Here is an 8412-nt window from a genome sequence, read left to right on the forward strand (position 1 = left end):
TGGGATTGCATGAAATTGCAGAGCTGCATGGCAAAGGATATAGCTAGCAAGATCAAGAGAAAGCCCAGGGATTGGTTGAAGATATTCACTAGCCATAAAACACACAAGGTTCTCATATCTAAAATCTACCTGGAACTCAAAAAATTAAATCCCCAACAACAAATCCTCAAAGAAACAACTGCTCAATAAATAAGTGGGACTTAAAGAGAAACTTCTCTGAAGAGGAAAGAAGGATGGTCAATAGACACATGAAGAAATGCTCAACCTCCCGCGCCATAAAAGAAATGCCAATCAAAACAACATTGAGATACCACCTCACCCCAGTTACAATGGCTATAATCAAGAGCTCTAATAACAACAGATGCTGGAGGGGATGTGGACAGAAGGGAACTTAACTTGTTCAACCACTTTGGAAAGTAGTATGGAGGTTTCTCAAATGTCTCCACCCAGAGCTCCACTATGACCAAGCAACCCCACTTTTTGTGTTTATGCAAATGATCACAAATAAGTCCATAATAAAGCTACCAGCAAAACTATGTTTATTGCAGCATTATTTACCATAGTTAAGATATGGAACCAACCCAGATGAATGGGTCATGAAAATGAGGTATATATACACAATGGAATTCTATGCCTCCATCAGAAAGAATAACATTGCCCCATTTGTTAGGAAATGGAAAGACTTGGAAAAAATTATATTAAGTGAAGTAAGCCAAGCCAAAGAAACATAGGTCCCATGGTTTCCCTTATTTGCAATAACTAGTATATGTCTGACCCAAGCAGAAAAGGTCAGATAAGTTGATGTTAGAGGAATGAACCCCAAGATAAATATTCAAATTTTTTGTTGCTTTTTTCTCCTTTCATGAAATTATTTTAACATATTTATAAGATGATTTCTATGTTGCTTTGTATGTACCTCCCCCACGGAATAACCCGTGCTTTCACTATATTTGATATCAATATCATTTGTGGAGGGGATGGGGTAAAACAAATCGTTTAACTAGGGATACAGGTGGACCCATTGCAACAATGAGATGTACAAGTTCTTATGTCGAAAAAAGTACTTTACATCTTTGGTGGAGGGGGAAGATCAGGTGGGGGATGGGGGAATATGGGAAGGGGTGGGAAGGGGAAAAAAGAAGAAGCAACAATGCTTGATAAATATGCACTCGTTATCTGGTTCATGTAATTTTAACTCCTCTGTAAGGTCGTCTCACAATAAAAAAAAAAAAAAAAAAACGAAATCTAGTAACAACAGATTCTGGAGGGGATGGGGCCAAAAGGGACTTCTACTGCATTATTGTTTTGACAATGCTTGTACAACCACTTTGAAAACATTATTGAGGTTCCTCAAAAGATTACACATAGAGCTCCCCTATGACCCTGAAATCCCGCTTTAGTCATTTAACCAAATGAGCACAAATAAGTATATACTAAAGCTAACAAAATGATGTTATCGCAGTACTATTTATCATAACTAAGATATGGAACCAACCTAGATGCCCCTAAGTAAATGAATCGATCAAGAAAGTTATATATACATATATATGTATATATATATATATACATATATATACACATATATATACATATATATGCACACATTATACACACACACACACACACACACACACACACACAGTGTATTTCTGCCTCCATTAGAAAGCAAGTCAATGCTCCATTTGTTAGAAAATGGAAATTCTTGGGAAAAATTAAATTAAATGAAGGAAGCCAGGAACAAAGAAACATAGGTCCCATGGTGTCCTTTATTTTCAATATGTCCTAGTATATGACTAGGACAAGCAAAAAATTCTCAAAAGCTAAGTACATATGACAATATAGGATGATGTTAAGAAATGAACCCAATAAAAGGACAAAAGTGTGTTTATTTTTCTTGCTATTTTTTAAATAGATTTATAATATACTATGTGATTTTTTGTGTCTTTTATATATTCTTCCCCGGGCATATAAGTCCAGTTTTCAGTAAATTTATGCCGTGCCCTGCATCATATATATATATATATATATATATATATATATATATATATATATATATATGTGTGTGTGTGCGTGTGTGTGTGTGTGTGTGTGTGTGTTTGTGTGTGTGTGTGTGTGTGTATTTTTTCTAATTTTCTATATATGTATGTATATATATATATATATATATATATTTCTAATTTGGGGAGGGGAAGGGAAATAAATTGCTTCAATAAGGATACATATTGATCCATTGTAACAATGCGATGTACAACACACTATGTTGAAAAAGGACTTTCAAACTTCAGGAGGAAGGAAAGAGTTGTGCAAGTGGGGATGGAAGGGATGGTAGGGGGAAAACAAAGGAGGAGGAAAACTACTTATTACCTTAGTCGTGTAATTGTAACCTTTCTGTACAGATTTCTTATAATAAAATATACATATAAAATATAATTGAAAGAGGGATTTGTACTTCGCTAATCATACTTCTCAGCAACTATATTTGTACATCAGTTTTTTTTTTGTATACTGTGTGTGTGTGTGGTGGGTTACCTTGCCACTAGCTGAAACATGCTGTGGCTGGAGACTTGCCAGTTAAGCGACAGACTGGAGTATATCAAAAGTTAGAAGGAGGAAAGGAAGAAAGGAAGGAAGGAAGGAAGGAAGGAAGGAAGGAAGGAAGGAAGGAAGGAAGGAAGGAAGGAAGGAAGGAAACAGGCAAGAAAACAAGAAAGGCAAGAATTCAGGAAGGAAGGAAGCAATTAAGGAAGGAATTAAGAAAAAAAAGAAGCAAGGAGATCCAGATCCAGATGTTAATAGCTTACACATATAAGTTATGTGAAATTTAAAATAACAACAACAAATATTAAGAAACCAGATATAGTGGTGATTGCCTATAATTCCAGCATTTGGGAATTAGGCAGGAGAATATTTGGTTTAAGTGAATCTGGGCTACTTGAAAAGTTCAAGACGAACCTGGTATATGAAATGACCCCAAAATTATATCTGAATACCCCCGACTGTTACCTATCATCCAAGTTTCTTTAAAGGCATAGAATGTAAGAATCAAATTTAAATGCCAGTCCAGACAAAAATGTTCTTGAAACACTATCTTGACCAAGGGAAACTGGAAGTGATGACCTGTGCCTGTCATCCCAGCAACAAAAGGAAATCTATAAAATATAAAATTGTGGTCTCTAGGTGTGTGCCTGAATAGCAAACAGAATCCTCTCAAAAATAAATAGGAAAGCATAGAGTGAGATCTACCTCAAAAATAACCAGTGGCAAAAGAGGCTGAAGACGTGACTGAGCACATATCTATTAAGGGAAACTGATAGAGAACTTGTCCAGTAAGTGCGAGGATCAAATTCACACACTAGAAGCATCAAAAGAAAATAAAAGAAAGCTGAAACAGGCTGTGGAATATTTTATACAATTTATATGAATTTCACCATTTGTCAATGTAGTATAATTTTTTTGTATTGCTAGTACCAATGGAGTTTTGAACAATCACGTTTTAAAATATGCAGCCTATGTTTCCTCTTCATACAGGTCCTTCAATATGAGTAAGTACTGGAAAATAAATCTTTCATACCTACTTGAGTCACTTTCCTCAATGTTCACCTCTTACAGAATGATTCTGTCACAACTCTGGACAACAGTGTGTTCATGTCTAAAAATTTTCTTGAAAGTGCTCACCCAATTGTCATTGTGCATCTTGTGCATGGAGAATACAGATTTCTATAAAAGTTCTATATGATACCACTTTTCTAATGATTTATTTAGTATTAAAATTATATGTGAAGTGAAACATATAATCATTGGTAACATGTGAAGACAATATGATGATTTTTATTGTACAGCAAAGCATACATATATTGCAGTAATTTTATTGAAGATTCATTATGCTTAAATTACAATTCCTATGAACAATGGATTAACTTATTGTGAGAAAAAAGAAACTTGATTTTTGCTTTTATGCAATTATGAAGAACCATTTTCTGGCTCCCTGCAAATGAGAAACATGCCCTTTCAAAAACTTGTTCAGATTGAATGGGAGGAAAAAATAAAACTCTTCTTATTTTAATTATCACATTTATTTACTAAAACTCAGTTCTGGAAATGAGAAACGTTTCAAATGGCCTAGAGATGTTTATGCAAAAGATGATGACAAAATCCTATTTATATATTTCTTAAGCAAAAAAGCTTAACATACATCCTGTAATTGGAAATAATGAACAAGGATACTCAGGATTGATCTAGATGTCAGAATTTTAAAGATAGCCTTGGCTAATTAGCCTAAAATTCTTTGGTCTCTATTTGTTTTGTATTTCCAACAAGAGCTAATTGTAATATTCAAAGCATTACTAATAGATATCACATTCTCATCTGTTTCAAAGGGAGTTGAATATGGGATATGTACCACTAGTCATCCTATCTTTTGTAGGATTTAGGTCTTTTCTTTTTATTTTAATTTTATTGTCACGGTGTTGTAGAGAGGGGGTATAGTTACATAAGAAAGCTAATGAGCACAATTCATGGTGAACATGTTACCTCTTTCCTCATTTATCACTCTTTCCGATCATAATCCTCTCCCCTAGTTTTATAGGTCATATCCAGCATATTTTCTTGTTAGTGTTTCTAATACACATGTTTCTCCATTGTCATTTCTTACTATTTTCTTGTTATGTGAATCATTGCACAAGTTCTATAATTTGTCTTCTTTTTCCAATTTAATGTTATAGTGAATGCATTATCTCCAAAAGTTTTTGTAACACTTTTGGAAATGCATCTCATTTATTAAACCATGTACTATCAGGAATTACAGATATTCAAAAATTTTACAGGATGTGAAATAAAAATACAATAAAATTTACTAAAGATGGAAGTAGTTTATTCATGATTTTAAATGAATTCATCACCCGTTCCGTTCTCTCTTGTGGTTTTCCTAAACTCTTGCATCTCACAGTGTGATGCAATATGCCTTATTCTGTTGTGAAGACTAACATGAATTGACTCAAAAATTATATGCATATATGCAAAATATCATAGCGATGTAATAAATAATCTTCCATACAATTTCAAAAGAAGTGTCACAGATAAAATTTCACCTATGTTCAAACAGAATATTTTTGATTCCAATAGAAAGTGTGAAATATGCAAATGTTTGCAACATAATAACAGTCACAGTAGGTAGTACTATTAAGGACAGATTCAGAATGATGTGGAATAATTAGGTATCTTTTGATAACTATATAAATGATTTATGTCTTTGATAATAGTTCAATTCCAAATGTCAATAGTAGGAAATTCTAAACACTGACTCCCATTAAAAATTGCTTTATCATATCTATATCTTGAAAAATCCAGTGTTGGGGGATATCAATATTTGCCATCTGTGCACATGGTATAGCACTTTGTTTTTACCAAATTTGGTGATAGGAAAGCAATAGTGTAGGGTGGTATGGGATAAAAATAATTAATTTTAAACAGTATTGCTTAGGTGCCATATTGCATTTATCTGTGTTTAGGTTAATCCTGTTAAAATAATGGAAAATAATGAAAATTCTTGTTTTTGCAAGTGTGGAGGTATAAGTGAAACAAGACTGCACCATGTCAAACAAATATTTCAGACGCATGCATATGAGACACAAATAAATTGGCATGAACATTGAAAGGCTTAATCATACACACATTTACACAGTTTATCACTAAGAAACAAAACAATGATTTAAACAGCATTTGGAGACAAAACAGAAAGTATTGATTTGACCTCAATATTTTCAAATGTTCTCTCAAGACAAATCTGTAGAATATTTAAATTTTCCCTCCCAGAACAATTATAATTTAAACATCAAGAAATATTCAGTATGAGGTTTAAAGCTTTGGGTTATCATGGAGGAATTAAATGGTATTACCTAAGTTTATAACTTAGAAATACTCTATGTTGATGTGAAGAAAATTGCATATTATCTCAGGATAGAGTACATGAGTAAAACTAAATATGCTTGAAATCCTATTTTAAATATGAAGAATTCACAGAATTTCCTCGATATACATTTTGACCTTAAAAGTGAGTTGTGTTTCCAGAATTAATCCAGTGGTATTGTGTATATAAAGGATATGCAGACAAATTCATAGAAATATTAAGATGCATTTACAACCAAATATTGTATAAAATTTATTTCAAGATATTTATTTTGTTTACTGAATTTCATAATGTTTTTATACATTGTGGATCAGAATTCAAAATTATACCTGAAAATTCTCTGGAAGTTACTGAAAATATATTTTCATAGGAAAGTTCTTGGGACTGGATAATTCCATTTTTCCAAAGTATACTTTAATACTTACCTGCCTTCTATTAAGGACTGCTAGGAGGGGCGGGGAAGGTGGCTCAGTGGTAGAGCGCTTTCCTAGCATGCATGAGTCCCTGGGTTCGATTCCTCAGCACCACATAAGAAAAAAGAAAAAAAGCCGGAAGTGGCGTTGTGGCTATAGTGGTAGAGCACTAGCCTTGAGCTGAAGACTAAAGGACAGAACCCAGGCCCAGAGTTCAGGCCCCACGACCGGATCCCCATTCCCCTTCCAAAAAGAGAAAGAACCGCTAGAAAATATTGCTGAAGGGCATCCTAGCAAAGACTACAATATAAATTTCCTGAGAAGATAGATTATTCGCACAAAATTTAATGATTGGTGCTATCATTCCATGATACAAAAAATGCTTCAGAGAGTAGTGTCCTGGCATTTCAATTAAACCTAGAAAACTAGACATAAGAAAGAACCTGTAATAAGACAACAGCTGATATTCAGAAATGCTCTGAATATGAGTTATGTTTAGATCTAAGAATAAAAATAGTAACATAAACAGGAAGAATGAAAAGAACTGTGTGCACATTAAGGTATCTGCTAAAGATAAGTAGACCCATCAAAGACAACAGGAAGCCTTTCCATCAAATAGACATGTCATTTGCAGTGGTCATTTCCAACATCTCCTCTCTTTGTTTCCATACTTAATGTAACAAGGACGTAATCATTTCACGTTGAGGATTTCTGGTCCTTCATCAAGCCAGCTGTCTCAATTGAAATGTATGCCTCCTTGCCCACACAGCGAAGAGAAGATTCCATTTCTGAGTGCTATGATTTTCACCATAGAATTCACTGGAATTGTGCTAGGCTTTGATAGAAGTGTGCTGCTGGTATCTTCTTAGCATCTAACTCACTAGAACTATGATGGTACTTTTTATAACTACATAGAAGTTACTTTATATGGCCCTTGTTTCAATGGTCTGTTTGATCTAGGGAAGTATATATTCATGTGCTAAAAATATTCCCAGCAAAAAATAATAACTGCATTATATTTCAGCCACTGAAATAGGGCTAATGGAGGGCAGTGTACATTTCTCTTCAATGAAGTTTATTCAGCAAGGAATGAAGTAATTGCTTGCAAATATAAATATCTTAAAGCTTAAGGTGAGCACTCTACCACTTGAACCACAGCACCACTTCTTGTTTCCTAGTGCTATATTGGAGATAAGAGTCTCATGGTCTTTCCTGACCAGGCTGACTTTGAACCATGATCCTCAGATCTCAGCCTCCTGAATAGCTAGGATTACACGTGTGAGCCACCAGTGCCCGGCCTGTTTCAATTATCTTAAACCATAGTATATTTTTCTAATGATAGAAATACTGAAATGCTTCAGTTCCACAGGATTCATAAAATAGCTATTCAAAACAGACAAATTTGTAGACCAAAAACATCCTGTCCTGATTTTTATATCATCAAATAGTTTAATTTACAATAATTTGTTCATATACACTAGTTATTTTTTGAAGAACCTTGCGCACTGAGAATCCATAATTCTCAAAGTTTCCTTAGGGTATACCAAAATATCTTTGGCATATTTTTAATACTTGGTATTTATGAAAAATAATGACATTAAATCTACATAATATTAAAATGTGACATATATTATGTACCACCTCTTCTATATCACAAACACTCCAATTCATCTTTCCAAATATGGCATAATAACTTCATATGTTATTAAAATCTAACTGAGTTTCATGTATTCTACAAAAAAACTTTCAATAGATTCTTGAGTTGAAAATTCTATAATCGACAGGTATAGTGCAGGAAATTTGTAAGTAGTTTATATTATTGGTGATTAAATAATGCAAAGGTATTCCTAAAGCCATACATTCAAAAGTACTTTTGAATAGCTTTTATATGTTTTTTATTATATTTAATAACATTAATATTTATATAAGTAAAAATGTATGATATATAAATGAAGACATTTATCTATGAACCTGTTTCTCTCTTGCTGTTTTCATTTAATATTTATGACTATTTGCTTTGAGAAATCCTAGAGTACATTAATCTTACTTTACAACAATTTTCATCAAAAATGTGAATTAAAAATTTGTACAAAA

The sequence above is a fragment of the Dipodomys merriami genome, unplaced genomic scaffold, assembly GCF_024711535.1.
Source record: "Dipodomys merriami isolate MVZ:Mamm:240054 unplaced genomic scaffold, mDipMer1.0.p SCAF_18, whole genome shotgun sequence".
NCBI lineage: Eukaryota > Metazoa > Chordata > Mammalia > Rodentia > Heteromyidae > Dipodomys > Dipodomys merriami.